This window comes from Triticum aestivum, chromosome 7B (assembly GCF_018294505.1).
Source record: "Triticum aestivum cultivar Chinese Spring chromosome 7B, IWGSC CS RefSeq v2.1, whole genome shotgun sequence".
Classification (NCBI taxonomy): Eukaryota; Viridiplantae; Streptophyta; class Magnoliopsida; order Poales; family Poaceae; genus Triticum; species Triticum aestivum.
Genome location: NC_057813.1, coordinates 516,207,755 through 516,228,603, shown reverse-complemented (window position 1 = coordinate 516,228,603; position 20,849 = coordinate 516,207,755).

Below are 20,849 nucleotides of genomic sequence, written 5' to 3'. Positions count from 1 at the left end.
CTCTTCTTACCGTCGGAGCTTCACATGATGCGGTGCGTGATGCGGTGCGTGATGAGGATAGGCAGGAAGGTTCATCTTCGGAGGCGGAAGAGTCGTCTTCGGAAGATGAGGACGAAGACGAAGAAGAGGAAGATGAAGATGAAGCTTGATGTGTCTTTCATGTCCATGTCTTGAACTTTTAGTTTGCATTTGAACTTGGTTGGATGAACTTGTGGGCATGATTTTGATGAACTTGTGGGCATGAACTTTTATTCATCAACTTGTTTGTGTCAAATTTTACATGTTCATTTTTGTCCAAAATATCCATATATGCAAAATTCCCGGCGAGTCGCGCGCGCTGTATTTTTGCGCTCTGCTGGAACGGCGCGCGCGCGCTGTATTATGGCGCGGCTGCTGGACCCAGCACAGGCGGGCGCGCAAAACCAGCCGCAGCGCGCGCTAAAAGGTTTTTTGCGCGCGGTGCTATAGCGCGGCTGTTGGAGATGCTCTCAGAACGGTGTTGTTTCACCCACTCCCACTTCAACGACTGGAATAGGGCATGTTTGGCGGGCCGTGGCAGCCGCCCGGCTAGCTCCATCATCTGCAATGGGTTGGTTGCCCACATTTACTTCTCATGTTTTGCTAAAAGAAATACTTCTCATGTATTAGGGGATAGCTAGGCTAGGCACAATGTTTGGTTGCCCGTATTGTCTCAACTCACACATAAGCACGTTGTATGGTTGCATGCAACCATTGTTGTTTGGTAACCTCTTCCGTGTTGTGGTGAGGTTACCAGCACACAGCGACGTCAGGAAGAACACACACAACATAACATAGTAGTAAGCATAAATATTGTGCCACACATAAGCACATCAGCTCAAACATAGTACCAAGCAGTTCGATATTAAACTAAAGCAGCTAGAGCATACGATGGCATGTCCTATGCGTTCACGGCAAAGGCGTTGTCGTACCTCCTGCACCTGGTCACTACTTCAATGCCATCGTCATTGAAGATGATGACCTTCAGCATGTCGGGAGTCAGTAGCTTGAAGGTCACCATGAAGGCTATCTTGATCTGATGGACGGCAGCAAAGGTAGCCCAACCCTGATCGAGGGTGACCCTGCCGTCCAACAGCCGGACAGTGACCCTCTAGGAGCAGACGGTGTTTGTCTTCAATTTGAACTCCTGTGGCACGGACAGGAACTGATCGTGAAGGCCAGTGACATAGGTATGGCCTCGAGCTGGGGGCCATGATCACCTTGCAAAGAGTTAATTGCACACAAGTGCCACAATTGGGGCACAACGTGCAGATTGGTACCAACTTTCGTAATTTTTGCATGTCAACACCAGCTTCGAGGCGTGTCGTTGCAAATAGAGCTAAAGCTTATGTTTATACATATTGACGTTGAAACTGACCGCACGGGCCCACCCGTCAGGTGCCACGGTGGCCAATCGGCGCGTTCCCACACGCTGACGAGGACGAGCCCGGCTCGGTCGCTCTTAGCCCAGTCTGGTCGGCCTCTCTCCTACCTGACCGCACCATTCTTCGTCTTCCTCCTCGCTCGTTTACTCCCTCTCGTCGCCGCCCGCGTTCCCGAGTGCCGCCCGCAGCATTGCGCCATCGCCGCCATGGTTTTCGAGGATGAAAGCAGTGACGACCAGTCGAGCCTCCCGTACATGCACTCCTCCTCCTCCACCGATGGGCTTAACTAGGTCAGTTCACTTGATCTAGGTTTAGGGTTTTAGAATTGGGTTTTTTTGATTGGGTGATTTAGCTGGGTTTTGATTTGGGCATTGTGTTTGTACGAGCTTGTGAATGTCCCTTTCAGCTTTGAAGATCTTGATTACAGAGGGCTTGAGTTGGATCTAATGGTCTTCTGTGAGAAGCACGGCAAGGCATCGGAGAGGCTTGTTGCCTTTGAAGGAAAAGACACATGTAGAAGGTTCTTAGAATGTGTAGAGCCGGTATGATCCATTCATGGTTTCATTCATATCATCCATTGTTGTCTTGACAGTATGTGCTCTTGTAGTGATGCAAAATATTTAGTTCAATCGTAGGTATATTTTGTATTGTATATGCTATTGTTTTGATGTTAGATATTTTGCTTGACACCATGTAGTGTGATACGTCTCCAACGTATCTATAATTTTTTTATTATTCCATGCTATTATATTATCAATCTTGGATGTTTTATATGCATTATTATGCTATTTTATATCGTTTTTGGGACTAACCTATCAACCTAGTGCCCAGTGTCAGTTCTATTTTTTCATTGTTTTTCTCTTTACATAAAATCAATACCAAACGAAGTCCAAACAGAATAAAACTTTTTGGCGGTTTTCCTTGGACCACAAGACACCCTGGAAGCTTCAGGAGGAGGCCAGAGGGGTCACGAGGCGGTGATACATCTCCAACATATCTATAACTTTTTATTGTTCCATGCTATTATATTATCAATCTTGGATGTTTTATATGCATTATTATGCCATTTTATCATTTTTGGGACTAACCTATTAACCTAGTGCCAAGTGCCAGTTGTTGTTTTTTCCTTGTTTTTGTCTTTATAGAAAATCAATACCAAACATATTCCAAATGGAACAAAGCTTTTTAATGATTTTTCTTGGACCACAAGATACCCAGGAAGCTTCGGGAAAAGACCTGGAGGGCCACGGGGTGGCCAAAAGCTCATGGGGCGCGCCTCTCGCGCCCTCCAAGCTCGTGGGCCCCATGAGAGTCCTCCAACCCTAATTATTCTTCTATAAATATGCATATATTACCCCAAGACTAGAGGGCACATCAAAAAAACTTTTCCACCGCCGCAAGTTTCTGTCTTCATGAGATCCCATCTGGGGACCTTTTTCGGTACTCTGCTGGAGGGGGATTTGTTCACGGAGGGCATCTACATCAATCTTGCTGCCCTTCCGATGATGCGTGAGTAGTTTACCACGGACCTACGGGTCCATGGCTGGAAGCTAGATGGCTTCTTCTCTCTCTTTGTCTTCAATACAATGTTCTCCTTAATGTTCTTAGAGATATATTCGATGTAATCTTCTTTTGCAGTGTGTTTGTTGAGATCTGATGAATTGTGGGTTTATGCTCAGATTATCTATTAATACTATTTGAGCCTTCTATGAACTCTTTTGTGCATGATTGTTATAGCTTTGTATTTCTATCCGATCTATTGATTTGGTTTGGCCAACTAGATTGTTTTTTCTTTCAACGGGAGAGGTGCTTTGTAATGGGTTCAATCTTGCGGTGCTCAACCCCAGTGACAGAAATGGACATGACACATATTTGTATTGTTTCCATTAAGATATAAAGATGGGGTTTATTCATATTGATTGGATCTATCCATCCACATCATGTCATCTTGCTTAAGGCATTACTCCGTTCTTGTTAACTTAATACACTAGATGCATGTTGGTTAGCTGTCGATGTGTGGAGTGAATAGTAGTGGATGCAGGTAGAAGTCGGTTTACTTGTCTCGGATGTGATGCCTATATACATGATCATTGCCTTGGATATCGTCATAACTATGCGCTTTTCTATCAATTGCTCAACAATAATTTGTTCACCCACTGTATGATTTCTTTGAGACAGAAGCCTCTAATGAAAACTATGGCCCCTGTGTCTATCTTTTATCATATTGCTTTCAGATCTATAAAACCAAACAACACAAAAATACCTTGCTGAAATTTATTTACCTTTATTTATTTTTCTATTTTATTTATATTTTATATCTATCACTATCAGATCTCATTGTTGCAAGTAACCGTGAAGAGATTGACAACCCCTTTATCGCGTTGGGTGCAAGTATTTGTTTGTTTGTGTAGGTTCAACTATTGGGGACTTGTGTGTTCCTCCTACTGGATTGATACCTTGGTTCTCAACTTGCTGCATCACCCTTTCCTCTTCAAGGGAAAAACCAAGGCAAGCTCAAGAAGTAGCAGGAAGAATTTCTGGCCCTGTTACCGGTGAGGATCTACATCAAGCCTACCAAGTACCTATCATAAACTCTCATCTCTTGCATTTACTTTATTTTCCATTCGCCTCTCATTTTCCCCTCCCCCACTTCTAAAACATTTTCAAAAAAACAAAAAAATTGCCCTTTTATTTGCCATCTTTCTGTTTGTCTTTTTCGTTTTCTTTTTGTTTGCTAGATTGTTTGCATTGTCACGATGTCTGGAGAAAATACAAAGTTGTGTGACTTTTCCAATACTATTAATAATGATTTTGTTAGTACTCCAATTGCTCCCATCACTTGTGACGCCCGGGTAGTTAGGCTACAGTAAAACCCTGCTAATGATGCCATGTCACCCTTGCCGCTGTTGCTAAACACATGTTAGATCAAAACGTTTAAAAATCAAATTTGGATTTGGGCAAACAACAAAAGTTTTCAAACATTAAGACTAAAATGTCCAAAAGGTGTCAAATAAATCATGGATAATACTAGTGGAGAAACCACACTTTTATAAAATGTTTGAATGCACTAAAATGGTTTAAGCAGTAGCTAAAACAACTAGATAAGTGCCTTTTGAATTTTATAAAATACTAAACTATTTTATTTGGGGGTTAAACCTTTTTGTGACCGTGGACTAAGTTGAAATACTAATTTAGGTGCTAAGTGTATATTTTGCTAAAACTAAAATAAATGTAACTAAAGTAAAACCGTAAAAGGAAAATAAAGAAAATAAAACAAAAACAAAAGAAGGAAACTTCCCCTCCACTGGGCTCCGGCCCAGCTGGCCAGCCCAACTGGCCCACCTAACCTCCCCTGGCCTATATGGCCTCGTACCCCAAACCCTAACCCCCGAGTCACCCCACTCCTCCCCCCGCACGATCCCAACCCCACTCTCTCGTCCCTCTCGCCCTCCCCCCCCCGATCCGATCTGGATCGGGGCTCGACCCACCCCGCCGCCAAGACGCCGCCTGCCGCCGCCTGGAGTACTTCCTCCAGCCCGAGGACGCCGTCGCCCTCCACCTCGCTTCCTCGTCTCCCTCCCGCGCCTCCCCCTCTTCCCCGATCTGGATGCGCCATCACCCGAGTACCTCGCCGGAGGCCACGACGTCGGGACCACCTCGCCGGATTGCTTCCTCTCCGCCGATCGTCCCCGTCTTCCTCCTCCACGAACGGAGCTGCTCCGCCTCGTCGCGCCGACCCCGACACCTCCCCGAGCACACTGCCTTCCCCCTGCAGCTCCCCTGTGAGGAACCCCCCTCATATCCTCCCTTCCCTCCTCCCGTGCGGCCACCGTTCGCTACTCCCTCGCGCGCACGTGCACACCGCCGTACCCGTTCCCCGCGCTCGCCGTCACGCCTCCGGCCGGCCCAGTGCTTGCGCTCACCGTGCCTGGACCGGCGCCCCGCTCGCCCCTACCGTCCCGAACCACCGCGCTCACCGCGGTCCCCGCGCAGGCCCGCCACCTCTTGCAGCATCGCCGGCGCCTCCATTGGCCTGGGCGGGCGCCCAAACGGCTGGCGCCCACACGCCCGTAACCCGTTCGCCCGTGGCTGTTTGGCCCCTTGGGCAATGACAAGGGGCCCCCACCCCCCTGAATGTATTTAAGAAAATTAGAAATAAAAATAAAAATAAAAATAAAATAATTAATTAATTAGAGAAATAATTAACTTATTTAATTTTGTTTAATTAAACTAAACACTAATTAGACTAATTAAACATTAGATGTCTATTTAACCGGTTAGTTAATTAGTATGATAGTGGGGCCCACCCTTAATTAATTCTGATTAGATTAAATTAAATTTGGATAATTAACATGTGTCTCTGGCCAGTGGGACCCACTGGTCAGGTTGACCAGTCAACTCTGTTGACTGCTGATGTCAGCATGACATCATGCTGATGTCAGCAGGTTGAGACCACCTAGGAGACAGGTGGGCCTGGCCCTGTTCGGCGTTCGCGGATACTTAACATGCTTAACGAGATCTTGGTATTTGATCTGAGTTGGCTACGAGCCTATACGCACTAACCATCTACGCGGGAGTAGTTATGGGTATCCCGACGTCGTGGTAGCACCCGAAGCACTTCAGACGTCAGCGACGGAGCGGCGCGCGCCGGATTGGAACGTAAGCCTGCTCTTGTATTAAGGGGGCTAGTTCTGCTTCCGGCCGCCCACGCAACATGCAGGTGTGCTATGGGCGATGGGCCCAGACCCCTGTGTGCTTAGGTTTAGACCGGCGTGCTGGCCTCTCTGTTTTGTCTAGGTGGGGCTGCGACGTGTTGATCTTCCGCGGCCGGGCATGACCCAGGAAAGTGTGTCCGGCCAAATGGGATCAAGCGTGTTGGGGAATGTGGTGCACCCCTGCAGGGAAGTTAATCTATTCGAATAGCCGTGATCTTCGGTAACAGGACGACTTGGAGTTGTACCTTGACCTTATGACAACTAGAACCGGATACTTAATAAAACACACCCTTCCAAGTGCCAGATACAACCGGTGGTCGCTCTACCTCAGGGATATGAGGAGGGGATCGCCGGGTAGGATTATGCTATTTGGAGATGCTACTTGGAGATGCTACTTGGAGGACTTCAATCTACTCTCTTCTACTTGATGCAAGACGGTGGCTGCGAGAAGCGTAGTCTTCGACAGGATTAGTTATCCCCCTCTTATTCTGGCATTCTGCAGTTCAGTCCACTGATATGGCCTCCTTACACATATACCCATGCATATGTAGTGTAGCTCCTTGCTTGCGAGTACTTTGGATGAGTACTCACGGTTGCTTTTCTCCCCCTTTTCCCCTTTCCCTTCTACCTGGTTGTCGCAACCAGATGCTGGAGCCCTGGAGCCAGACGCCACCGTCGACGACGACCCATACTACACGGGAGGTGCCTGCTACTACGTGCTGCCCGCTGGCGACGTCCAGGAGTAGTTAGGAGGATCCCAGGCAGGAGGCATGCGCCTCTTTCGATCTGTAGCCCAGTTTGTGCTAGCCATCTTATGGCAACTTGTTTAACTTATGTCTGTACTCAGATATTGTTGCTTCCGCTGACTTGTCTATGATCGAGCACTTGTATCCGAGCCCTCGTGGCCCTTGGCTTGTATTATGATGCTTGTATGACTTATTTATGTTTTAGAGTTGTGTTGTGATATCTTCCCGTGAGTCCCTGATCTTGATCGTACACGTTTGCGTGCATGATTAGTGTACGATTGAATCGGGGGCGTCACAAGTTGGTATCAGAGCCGACTGCCTGTAGGAATCCCCCTTTCCAACTCCTTGGCCGAAGTTGAGTCTAGTCGATGAAAATTGTTTTACTAACTTGGCTGTGCGGCCCATGGGCCCATGTCGCCAATTGGGTGGTATTAGGATCTTTTACTCCTCGACCTTTACTCTGGGACTCTGAGCTCTCTTCTATTCGGGTTAAATGATTTTGCTAAAAACAAAACTAACTTTAGGTTCTCGCAAGTACTTTCTCCTGGAGAGCCACTTGTTACCGATGACCGCCTGCTGCACCAGAAGATTCCGAAGATACTCTACGTTGTGCTCTCGAGACTATGTGCCATCGCTTTTGCAATTCACTTCCATCGATAAATCCCTCTGGATAACTACTTACACCTATCGTTCATATTGTCATCCCCAGTTGCTCTTGTTATTACAAAATGTCCTGAAATACTCTTCGGTATTCCGAGAATTCTTTACGCTTACTGCCCTGCAGTTCCTTGCTGCATGAATACCCCTACGGATAATTACTCGCGCTTGCCGAGTATCCGCTCATCCCCAGTTGTTCTTGTGTTTCACAAAAGTCTTCAAAATAATATTCGATCTTCCGAAAATCCTCTGGAGCCTTTGGCTCTTGAAATTCTTGCTTGCTTGCATTATGGTTAATCCCATAACTCTCGTAGTCTTATTGACATTCCTTGTCATTATCATTTTTGAGTCTGTTGACTCAATATGTTTGCGAATACACGCAATCATCTTTGATCCTTATAAGTTACTTTTCCGGCTGAGCTGCCATTCTTTTAACTGGAATTGGTTCTCGACCAATCCAATTGTCGTTGATTGTACCATAAGGCTATTCAACTTATCCATCCCTAATCAGAGCATTGCTTCTGATCCCTTGATTTGGAAATCATATTTCCTTTGCATTTGACAAATGAGTTAGTCAGTTGTTTCTATAATCTGATCTCCTTGCATTCTTCTTCCTCTAGTTGAGTACCGATACTCGTATCAGATCCTTTGTGGACCATCAAGTCCTTTGTTGGATTGTTATCCGCCAGTGTCCTTCACATATGATCACTTTGTGAGTTCTTCCCCTGATACATAATGCCTTTGTTAAGTTGTATCCTCTGCTTGGCCAACCATGCTCTGCTTTCGGGCTTGTGTTATTTACTCTTGAAACTTGTGGTATATGCTTCTAAGAAGCCCCTATGGGTTGAACATATGCCTTCTCTAAACCGTGTGAACCCGAAAGTTTTCACGAGTCATACTCTTCTGGTGCTTCACCAGATAAAATTTCAACACTGCAACTTCATCGAACGTGAGAAGTGAATGAAAGGTTATGCATTGGAGAAGTGGGAGTCGACCTTGAACTTTGTGTTCATGCCCATGGACACGATGTAGATCTTATCATGGAAGCTTCTCTTAAATTAATTATCCCCTTGGTATAATTTCATCTTATATCTGGGATTTGATGTTTTGCAATCGTGGTTCCGGCCATATTGTTCTTCTTTGATCCCGTTTCTCGGACAAGTTAAATTACTTGTCTTTTGCACATCATTTCACCTGTCAAGCTTCTATTCTACTCTACCTTCGAGTATTACCCCCTGGTATCTCAAGGATATCAACCCATTGCACTTCATCTTATGAATTTCTGATGAAGTAATACCTTTCCCCGTCATAGTCACTCCACGGGTTCTAGGTTGTCGTCAACCGAAAACACCGGGTTGTGAATCGAATCAACACTGAGATTCAGTACTCCCAGTACTTTGTTGTTGAGAATTTTAATACTCCATCAAGTCATTCCTAGCCTGATCGGCTATATCATTATCATGCTAAATTTTAACCGTACTACCTGGTCCTTATTCCCGGAGCACAACTTTCGATGATAGCTAAGCTTACGACGATCGTCCTCGGCATATCATTTCGCCTTGAATAACAATCTTTGATTTCAAGTTTGTATTGTACTAGTGGTTTCAAAAACCTTTCGCTTCATCATTCCTTTGACTTGTTGTCATCGTCGATCAATTACACCTTCATGAAATCTCTCGACAATTGTGTCGGATCACCTTCAACACTTTGATTTCTTTCGAGATGTTAACTGTGTTCATGATGAGAAATACCCTCCTTGCCCTCGATGATTTTTATTATCATCGACAACACCCTTGACTTCCTTTCATCGCGAGCTTGTCCACATTATGAATACCACCTGCTCTCCAGCTAATGTTGTGTTCTGCCTTGAAGTATTACTGTCTTTTCTATCAAGAATGTTGTGAGGAATGCTCCACCTCTTAAGAATTCTTGAAATAGTGATACTTCTCTCCATCACCTTTTTCTTGGTCCCCGTGTTGTTTCTGACCGGAATACCGACAATTGAACTATGATGTGTGAATTTAAAATTCCTAGCAACCCTATTGCTTTGAAGTGAATGGTCAATAACTCCATTCTAAGTATTTTGGTTATTACATCGCCATTCTAACATTGATCATGCTACCTAAGCCCATATTTCGGGTGCACCTTTCAAACCAATGTTTAATTGTGTATGTTTCCCTCGAGCATACATCATTATATCATCAGATCCGACAAATGTTATCTCCTTGTCCGCATAATTGTGGGAACCCATCTTCTTGGAAATCTCAATGATTTTTTGCTGAGTCCATCAGCCACCTCCTCATCCCCTCCTTGGGGTAATGATGAACTATTGTTTCAGGAACCCGCTCCCATAGTTCATTTCCCGAGAATCTTGCAATGTCATTTCGTCGATTTGTGTTGCGCCTTTTCTTCTCGGACATCCTGAGTCTGAGGCATCATGACACCAATTGGATCTGAATCTCGGTCAGATATGATGGTTGGGACAACTTTCCAAGAGTTATGATGTTGGTCCTTTGATGACCCGGTAACATGATGTCATGCCTAGCACCCCCCCCCCTGGGTGGAGGACCTATTGTTGTAGTATCCTTTTTAGCAAGTTTAGCCATTCTTCCATGAGGAAATTGTAAGACTTATTCTATAAGTTGCTCCTGACGGATCCTTTGTGTATCCAAAGTCCGACCTTTGCTTGAAGACCATGTCAATGCTATCTCGAAGTATGTCTGTGGTACTCCGATCTTCAATAAGAACATTTGAAGCACGATGCTAAATTTTATTTATCATTTATCCTAACATCGTTGTATGGGTAATGTCATGATATTTCTCTCCCCTTTCCTGAAGGGTTTTCTACGTTATATCCTATCATGGATATCATGCTCTGCTTGTCCTTGGGAAGGATTTACCCCTGAAAGATGTGTTTAAACACATTTTCCTTTCCATTGTTCTGTTTAAACATAATAATCACTTTTCCTTTCCCTTGGTTTGTTTAAACCTTCTTGTGATCTATATAATATAAGCAGTAATATCCCTGCTCATGTAAACACCTCGGTGTACCATCTTGTCTGGTGTAACCCTGTTACTATTGTTGATGACATTCCGGTAGCCACCGATGGACGAGAACTTTGCCTATTGGTCCGCCTCGTTCAACGAGCAGGAAATGGTTCTCTTCGTCCCTCGCCCTTGGTATCGATGTTGTTGCCGACATATCTGACAGGCTACCCTTTGACACGCCTTACTATCATGACCGTGCAAAATGTCGGCCCCCTTCCTACTTTCAACCACATGATGGGCCCATAACCCACAGTTCCACAGGATCGAAACCTGACTCTCCTGCACCCCCTCTTCCCAAGGTTGTTCCTCGCGTGCGGCCTCGTATGTAATTCACGGGCCACCGTCCCAAGTGATCTATTTTGGTAGCAGACGCAATACTCAATCTCATTGCTCTGGACCCCTTTCGCATGTTGTTTCAGACATCGAACAATGGCCTATCCGTTTGAAACTTCTCATGGTACCTTCTTACTTTACTCTCGATATTTTCTTAAGTTCAATTCGAGAGTTACTTCCTACCCCATTCCCTGAGTTATGTACCAGATAGTCAACCTGGTAAGGCCCGCCCTTCCCGAGTCTTCCCCCATAACCTTTTCGTAAGTATGATGAAGATCCCGAAGACAGGATGACGACTTCATCATTTTGACCTGAAGCAGAAGTATGAAGGCATCAATATATTGGATTGACCTCTTCGAGAAGAGCAACCAACACCGAGAAGATTCGTTAGAATTTCGTAACCAATCTCTCCACCTTACTCCCCTCCTAAATCTCGGGACGAGATTTCTTGTAGTGGAGGAGAATTGTGACGCCCGGGTAGTTAGGCTACAGTAAAACCCTGCTAATGATGCCATGTCACCCTTGCCGCTGTTGCTAAACACATGTTAGATCAAAACGTTTAAAAATCAAATTTGGATTTGAGCAAACAACAAAAGTTTTCAAACATTAAGACTAAAATGTCCAAAAGGTGTCAAATAAATCATGGATAATACTAGTGGAGAAACCACACTTTTATAAAATGTTTGAATGCACTAAAATGGTTTAAGCAGTAGCTAAAACAACTAGATAAGTGCCTTTTGAATTTTATAAAATACTAAACTATTTTATTTGGGGGTTAAACCTTTTTGTGACCGTGGACTAAGTTGAAATACTAATTTAGGTGCTAAGTGTATATTTTGCTAAAACTAAAATAAATGTAACTAAAGTAAAACCGTAAAAGGAAAATAAAGAAAATAAAACAAAAACAAAAGAAGGAAACTTCCCCTCCACTGGGCTCCGGCCCAGCTGGCCAGCCCAACTGGCCCACCTAACCTCCCCTGGCCTATATGGCCTCGTACCCCAAACCCTAACCCCCGAGTCACCCCACTCCTCCCCCCGCACGATCCCAACCCCACTCTCTCGTCCCTCTCGCCCCCCCCCCCCGATCCGATCTGGATCGGGGCTCGACCCACCCCGCCGCCAAGACGCCGCCTGCCGCCGCCCGGAGTACTTCCTCCAGCCTGAGGACGCCGTCGCCCTCCACCTCGCTTCCTCGTCTCCCTCCTGCGCCTCCCCCTCTTCCCCGATCTGGATGCGCCATCACCCGAGTACCTCGCCGGAGGCCACGACGTCGGGACCACCTCGCCGGATTGCTTCCTCTCCGCCGATCGTCCCCGTCTTCCTCCTCCACGAACGGAGCTGCTCCGCCTCGTCGCGCCGACCCCGACACCTCCCCGAGCACACTGCCTTCCCCCTGCAGCTCCCCTGTGAGGAACCCCCCTCATATCCTCCCTTCCCTCCTCCCGTGCGGCCACCGTTCGCTACTCCCTCGCGCGCACGTGCACACCGCCGTACCCGTTCCCCGCGCTCGCCGTCACGCCTCCGATCGGCCCAGTGCTTGCGCTCACCGTGCGTGGACCGGCGCCCCGCTCGCCCCTACCGTCCCGACCAACCACCGCGCTCACCGCGGTCCCCGTGCAGGCCACGCCCACCTCTTGCAGCCATCGCCGGCGCCTCCATTGGCCTGGGCGGGCGCCCAAACGGGCTGGCGCCCACACGCCCGTAACCCGTTCGCCCGTGGCTGTTTGGCCCCTTGGGCCAATGACAAGGGCCCCCCACCCCCCTGAATGTATTTAGAAAATTAGAAATAAAAATAAAAATAAAAATAAATAATTAATTAATTAGAGAAATAATTAACTTATTTAATTTTGTTTAATTAAACTAAACAACTAATTAGACTAATTAAACATTAGATGTCTATTTAACCGGTTAGTTAATTAGTATGATAGTGGGGCCCACCCTTAATTAATTCTGATTAGATTAAATTAAATTTGGATAATTAACATGTGTCTCTGGCCAGTGGGACCCACTGGTCAGGTTGACCAGTCAACTCTGTTGACTGCTGATGTCAGCATGACATCATGCTGATGTCATTAAATCATTTTCGAATTAATTAAATAATTAGTTAAATCCCAGAAATTAATAAAATCTTTAGAAAATCATATCTTTTAATCCGTAACTCGGATTAAAATATTTTCAACATGAAAGTTGCTCAGAACGACGAGACGATTCCGGATACGCAACCCGTTCGTCCGCCACACCCCCCTAACCTATCGAACTCGCAACTTTCCCCCTCCGGCTCCTCTGCCCGAAAACACGGAACCCCGGGAATACTTTCCCGGATGTTTTTCCCCCTTCACCGGTATCACCTACTACCGCGTTAGGGCACACTGAACACCGCGTATTGCCTTGTTATATTTTGTGATGCTTTGTTTGCTCTGTATTCATTATTTCTTCCCCCTCTTCTCTCCGGTAGACTACGAGACCGACGCTGCTGCTGACCAGTTCGACTACGGAGTTGACGACCCCTCTCTCTTGCCAGAGCAACCAGGCAAGCCCCCCCCTTTGATCACCAGATATCGCCTACTCTTCTCTATACTGCTTGCATTAGAGTAGTGTAGCATGTTACTGCTTTCCGTTAATCCTATTCTGATGCATAGCCTGTCATTGTTGCTACAGTCATTGATACCTTACCCGCAATCCTAAATGCTTAGTATAGGATGCTAGTGTTCCATTAGTGACCCTACACTCTTGTCCGTCTGCCATGCTATACTACTGGGCCGTGATCACTTCGGGAGGTGATCACGGGCATATACTATATACTTTACACAGTTACATTACCTGTGATACTGTTCGGAGGTGGGGGCTGAAGGGGCAGGTGGCTCCATCCCGGTAGAGGTGGGCCTGGGTTCCCGACGGCCCCCGACTGTTACTTTGTGGCGGAGCGACAGGGCAGGTTGAGACCACCTAGGAGACAGGTGGGCCTGGCCCTGTTCGGCGTTCGCGGATACTTAACACGCTTAACGAGATCTTGGTATTTGATCTGAGTTGGCTACGAGCCTATACGCACTAACCATCTACGCGGGAGTAGTTATGGGTATCCCGACGTCGTGGTATCAGCCGAAGCACTTCAGACGTCAGCGACGGAGCGGCGCGCGCCGGATTGGAACGTAAGCCTGCTCTTGTATTAAGGGGGCTAGTTCTGCTTCCGGCCGCCCACGCAACGTGCAGGTGTGCTATGGGCGATGGGCCCAGACCCCTGTGCGCTTAGGTTTAGACCGGCGTGCTGGCCTCTCTGTTTTGTCTAGGTGGGGCTGCGACGTGTTGATCTTCCGCGGCCGGGCATGACCCAGGAAAGTGTGTCCGGCCAAATGGGATCAAGCGTGTTGGGGAATGTGGTGCACCCCTGCAGGGAAGTTAATCTATTCGAATAGCCGTGATCTTCGGTAACAGGACGACTTGGAGTTGTACCTTGACCTTATGACAACTAGAACCAGATACTTAATAAAACACACCCTTCCAAGTGCCAGATACAACCGGTGGTCGCTCTACCTCAGGGATATGAGGAGGGGATCGCCGGGTAGGATTATGCTATTTGGAGATGCTATTTGGAGATGCTACTTGGAGATGCTACTTGGAGGACTTCAATCTACTCTCTTCTACTTGATGCAAGACGGTGGCTGCGAGAAGCGTAGTCTTCGACAGGATTAGTTATCCCCCTCTTATTCTGGCATTCTGCAGTTCAGTCCACTGATATGGCCTCCTTACACATATACCCATGCATATGTAGTGTAGCTCCTTGCTTGCGAGTACTTTGGATGAGTACTCACGGTTGCTTTTCTCCCCCTTTTCCCCTTTCCCTTCTACCTGGTTGTCGCAACCAGATGCTGGAGCCCTGGAGCCAGACGCCACCGTCGACGACGACCCATACTACACGGGAGGTGCCTGCTACTACGTGCTGCCCGCTGGCGACGTCCAGGAGTAGTTAGGAGGATCCCAGGCAGGAGGCCTGCGCCTCTTTCGATCTGTAGCCCAGTTTGTGCTAGCCATCTTATGGCAACTTGTTTAACTTATGTCTGTACTCAGATATTGTTGCTTCCGCTGACTTGTCTATGATCGAGCACTTGTATTCGAGCCCTCGTGGCCCCTGGCTTGTATTATGATGCTTGTATGACTTATTTATGTTTTAGAGTTGTGTTGTGATATCTTCCCGTGAGTCCCTGATCTTGATCGTACACGTTTGCGTGCATGATTAGTGTACGATTGAATCGGGGGCGTCACATCACTAGTGCGGAATCTTATGAAATTAATGCCGCTTTATTGAATCTTGTTATGAAAGAACAAATTTTTGGTAGTCCTAATGAAGATGATGCATCCCATCTTAATACTTTCATTCAATTGTGTGATATGCAAAAGAAAAAAGATGTAGATAATGATATTGTGAAATTGAAATTATTCCCGTTCCCACTACGAGATCGTGCTAAAATTTGGTTTTCATCCTTGCCTAAAAATAGTATTAATTCTTAGAATAAGTGTAAGGATTCTTTTATTTTCAAGTATTTTCCTCCCGCTAAGATCATCTCCCTTAGGAATGATATAATGAATTTTAAGCAACATGATCATGAAAATGTTGTTCAATCATGGGAGATGATGAAATTAATGATAAGAAATTGCCCTACTCATGGTTTAAATTTATGGATGATCATATAAAAAAATTATGCTAGATTGAATTTTGCATCTAGAAATCTTTTAGATTCAGCCGCGGGTGGTACTTTTGTGGAAATCACAATAGGAGAAGCTACTAAACTCCTAGATAATATTATGGCAAATTACTCTTAGTGGCACAACAAAAGATCTTCTACTAATAAAAAAGTGCATGCTATTAAAGAAATTAATACTTTGAGTGGAAAGATGGATGAACTTATGAAATTGATTGCTAGCAAGAGTGCTCCTATTGATCCTAATGATATGCCTTTGTCTAATTTGGTTGAGAATAATAATGAATCTATGGATGTGAATTTTCTTGGTAGGAACAATTTTGGTATTAATGCTTATCGAGGCAATTTTAACCCTAGGCCTTTCCTAGTAATTACTGTAATAATTATGGTAATTCTTACAACAATTTTTATGGAAATTATAATAAGATGCCCTCTGATCTTGAAAATATATTAAAGATTTCATTAACTCCCAAAAGATTTTCAAGGCTATGATTGAAGAAAAAATTGCTTAAATTTGATGATGTGGCTAGAAACGTTGATAGAATTTCTCATGCGATTGATTCCCTTAAGATTAAATATATGCCACCTAAGCTTGATATTAATGAGTCTCTAAAATCTATCCAAATTTATATTAATGAATGTAGGGAGAGAACCGCTAGAATTCTTGCTAAAAGAGAATGGCTAGAAAAGGTGTGTTCTTCCAATTTTTGCGAAAATAATGATGAGTATCTTAAAGTGATTGGTGTGAATCCTATTGAATCTTTGTTTGAGAATATAAAAATTGATGAAAAAGGGACGGGAGATGAGTCAACTTTAGCTAGAAGGCGTCCCAATAATTTGGAGGGTGATGATCTTAATGAAAAAATTGACAAAAGTGGGTTTGGCGAGGTCAAAACTTTAACTAGTGATTTACCCACTCTTTTAGATCACAAGGAATTTAACTATGATAATTTTTCTTTGATTGAGTGTATTTCCTTGTTGCAATCCATGCTTAATTCCCCTCATTCTTATGATCAAAATAAGCCTTTCACTAAACATATCGTTGATGATATGATGAAATCTTTTGAAGAAAAATTTGAGTTGGAAGTTTCAATCCCTAGAAAATTATATGATGAGTGGGAACCTACTATTAAGATTAAGATTAAGATTAAAGATTATGAGTGCAAGGCTTTATGTGATTTGGGTGCTAACGTTTCCACTATTCCAAAAAAATTATGTGACGTGCTAGGTTTCCGTGAACTAGATGATTGTTCTTTAAATTGCACTTAGCAGATTCCACTATTAAGAAACCTATGGGAAGAATTAATGATGTTCTTGTTACTAAAAATAGGAATTATGTGCATGTAGATTTCATTGTGCTTGATATTGATTGCAATCCTACTTTCCCTATAAGTAGACCTTTCCTTAGAACGATCGATGCAATTATTGATATGAAAGAAGTAAACATTAGATTTCAATTTCTATTAAGGAAGGGCATGGAATCCAAGAAAGAAAAATAAGTTACCATATGAATATATTATGAGGGACACTTATTGATTGAATACCAAAGATGACAAACCCTAGGTCTATGTAATGTGCCTAGTTAGGGGCGTAAAACGATAGCGCATGTTGGGAGGCAACCCAATGAATTTTTGTTTCTTTTGTTTTTTCTTCTGTTTTTCAATAAAAATACCATTATGCTTCTGTTATAATGGTGTTCATGTGTTTTAATTACTGTTTGTGCCAAGTAAGACCTTCGGGATGATTTGGAAGATTGTTGATTTGATTCTGTGAGAAAACAAAAACTTTTGCGTCTAGTAGCAGAATTCTATGTGCTTTCTGGAGCATGATCAATTTCTGAAATTTTTACACGTAATTGATGTACAAATTTACCATGTTTTCCTATTTTTTTAGAATTTTCAGAGTTACATAAGTATGACTAAAAATTGTGTCTTTACAGACTGTTCTATTTTTGACAGATTCTATTTTCATTGTGTTTAATGCTTGCTTTGATGAATCTATGGACTATATCGGGGGGTATAAGCCATGGTGAAGTGGGAATATAGTAGATATAATACAAAAATAAAATTAGAATGAGTTCATAACAGTATCTAAAAGTAAAGGTTGATTTTATTATACTAACAAATCTCACGAGTTTTCTGTTGAGTTTTGTGTTGTGAAGTTTTCAAGTTTTAGGTAAAGTTTCGATGGGCTAAGGAATAAGGAGTGGCAAGAGCCTAAGATTGGGATGCCCAAGGCACCCCAAGGTAATATTCAAGGAAAACCAGGCGTCTAAGCTTGGGGATGCCCCAGATGTCATCCCCTCTTTTGTCTACAATCCATCGGTAAGTTACTTGAGGCTATATTTTTATTCACCGTGTGATATGTATTTTTTTGGAGCGTCTTCTATTATATGAGTCTTTGTTTTATTTGCTTTTTATTTTACCACAATCATCCTTGCTATACACACCTTTTGCGAGGGACACACATTAATCATGAATTTATTAGAATACTCTTTGAGCTTTACATATATCTTTTGAGCTAGGCAGTTGCTCTAGTTCTTCACTTATATATTTTAGAGCAGAGTTGTGATGTTATTTTAAAGAAATTTATGAACTCTCATGCTTCACTTATATTATCTTGAGAGTCTTATAAATACTATAGCAGTTTGCTTGGGTTATGAATCTAGTCCTAATATGATGGGTATTCAAGAGGGATATAATAAAAACTTTCATGAAGATCATTGTATATATGAGAAGTTTGATTCCTTGCAATTGTTTTGAGATATGAAGATGGTGATATTAGAGTCATGCTAGTAGTAAATTTTGGAGTAGTAAAAATACTTGTGTTAAGGTTTGTGATTCCCGTAGCATGCACGTATGCTCTTCCTGTTATGTGATGAAGTTGGAGCACAAATTATCCTTGATTGTCTTCCTTTGCATGAAAGCCGAGAGGGCACGATGGTTAATTCCTACCAACCTGTAATGCCCATGACGCGGCTATATCTCCCACGTGTCGAGGCCCGACTTAGAGGCATAACCGCATTGTGGTTTTGTCGCAAGAAGGGTCATCTTCACACAATAACAAGGATGGATAAATAGCTGGCTTACAATCGCCACTTCACACAATCAACAAATAATTCATACATCATTCAGAGTACACACATAGCCCGACTACGGACAAATCCAAATGAAAAGAAGATAACTCCAAATGCTAGATCCCTGATCGTCCCAACTGGGCTCCACTACTGATCATCAAGAAACAAAATATAGTAACGACCAAGGTCCTTGTCGAACTCCCACTTGAGTTCGGTAGCATTGCCTGCACTAGTATCATCGGCACCTGCAACTGTTTTGGTAGTATATGTGAGTCAGGAGGACTCGACAATCTCAAAACCCGCGAGATCAAGACTATTTAAGCTTATGGGTAGGATAAGGTAATGAGGTGGAGTTGCAGCACGCGCTAAGCAAATATGGTGGCTAACATACAAGTATAAGAGTAAGAAGAGAAACTACGCAACGATCGTAAAGCTAGAAATGATCAAGAAGTGATCCTGAAACTACTTACGTTCAAACATAACCCAAACAATGTTCACTTCCCGGACTCCGCCAAAAAGAGACCATCACGGCTACACACACGGTTGATGCTTTTTTAATTAAGTCAAGTGTCAAGTTCTCTACAACTGAATATTAACAAATTCCCATCTGCCACATAGCCGCGGGCACGGCTCTCAAAAGTTTATACCCTGCAGGGGTGTCTGATAACCCACAAGTGTAGGGGATCGCAACAGTTTTCGATAAGTAAGAGTGTTGAACCCAACGAGGAGCTAAATGTAGAATAAATATTCCCTCAAGTTCTATCGACCACCGATACAACTCTATGCACGCTTGACGTTCGCTTTATCTAGAACAAGTATGAAACTAGAAGTACTTTGTAGGCGTGATAGGATAGGTTTGCAAGATAATAAAGTGCATGTAAATATAAACTAGGGGCTGTTTAGATAAAGATGCAATAAAGTAAGTATAGCGAGTATGGAAAAGTGGTGGTAGGAGTTGTGGAATTGTCCCTAAGCAATTGACTACGTTACTAGACCGGTAATCACTATTGCAATTCTATTTGAGGGAGAGGCATAAGCTAACATATCATCCCTTACTTGGAATTCTATGCACTTATGATTGGAACTCTAGCAAGCATCCGCAATTGCTAAAGATTCATTAAGGTAAAACCCAACCATAGCATTAAGCATCAAGTCCCCTTTTATCCCATACGCAAACAACCTACTTACTCGGGTTTGTGTTTCAGTCACTCATGCAACCCACCATAAGCAAATCATAAACATATTGCAAACCCTACAGCGGGAATCCCTCACACTTGCGCGACACGGAGGGCACAATAGGACAACACCAATAATAAAATATGCAACTCAAACCAATCATAGCAATTCATCAATCACCGATAGGACAACGAAAATCTACTCAGACATCATAGGATGGCAACACATCATTGGAAAATAATATGAAGCATAAATCACCATGTTCAAGTAGAGGGTACAGCGGGTTGAGGGAGAGTGGACCGCTGAATATAGAAGGGGGAAGGTGATGAAGATGTTGGTGAAGATGACGGCGGTGTTGGTGGAGATCGCGGTGATGATGATGGCCCCCAGCAGCGCTCCGGCGCCACCGGAAGCAAGGGGGAGAGGGGCCCCTTCTTCTTCTTCTTCCTTGACCTCCTCCATAGATGGGAGAAGGGTTTCCCCTCTGGTTCTTGGCTCCCATGGCTTGGGAGGGGCGAGAGCCCCTCCGAGATTGGATCTATCTCTCTGTTTATGCATTCTGTGAGTCTGCCCCTTCACCGTTTCCTTTATATCTGGAGATCCGTAACTCCGATTGGGGTGAATCTTTCGCCCAGATTTTTCTCATAAAATTAGCTTTCTTGCAGCAAAAGTAGAGCCTCATCTGCCTTACGGGTGGCCCACGAGAGCCCAGGGCGCGCCCAAGGGTAGGGGGCGCGCCCCCCTGTCTCGTGGCCACCCCGGACACCGTTTCGCGTTGATTCTTCCTCCGGAAAATCCCAAATATTCCAAAAAGAATCCGTCCATTTTTATCCCATTTGGATTCCGTTTGATATTGGTGATGATGGAAGTTGCATGGCAATATATCTCGGAATGGCTATGGAAATGCCATGATAGGTAGGTATGGTGGCTGTTTTGAGGAAGATATAATGAGGCTTATGTGTGATAGAGTGTATCGCATCACGGGGTTTGGATGCACC